A 280-nucleotide genomic window follows, 5' to 3' on the forward strand; every position below is an offset into this window, starting at 1 on the left:
TCTTCCAAATGCATGTAATGAATTTCGAAAATCCAGTCCGATATTACAGCTCTTTAGATTAGAACCAAAAAGTTCACTTGCCTTTTTGACACGTTTAAATCGCGCACAGAATCGTTCAGATCTCCCTGACTCAACAGATGTGGTTGATTTGAAGAACAGTAAGGCTTAAATGTTTGGTGCATGTTTTCTGTGTCTTTGTCCAGGATATCATCACTAGATTCATCGTACCTTATTTGTTTTGTCAGGTAAAGGTCTTGACTATGAGGTAAATGGTTCATTC

Source organism: Penaeus monodon, chromosome 33, assembly GCF_015228065.2.
Source record: "Penaeus monodon isolate SGIC_2016 chromosome 33, NSTDA_Pmon_1, whole genome shotgun sequence".
Lineage (NCBI taxonomy): Eukaryota > Metazoa > Arthropoda > Malacostraca > Decapoda > Penaeidae > Penaeus > Penaeus monodon.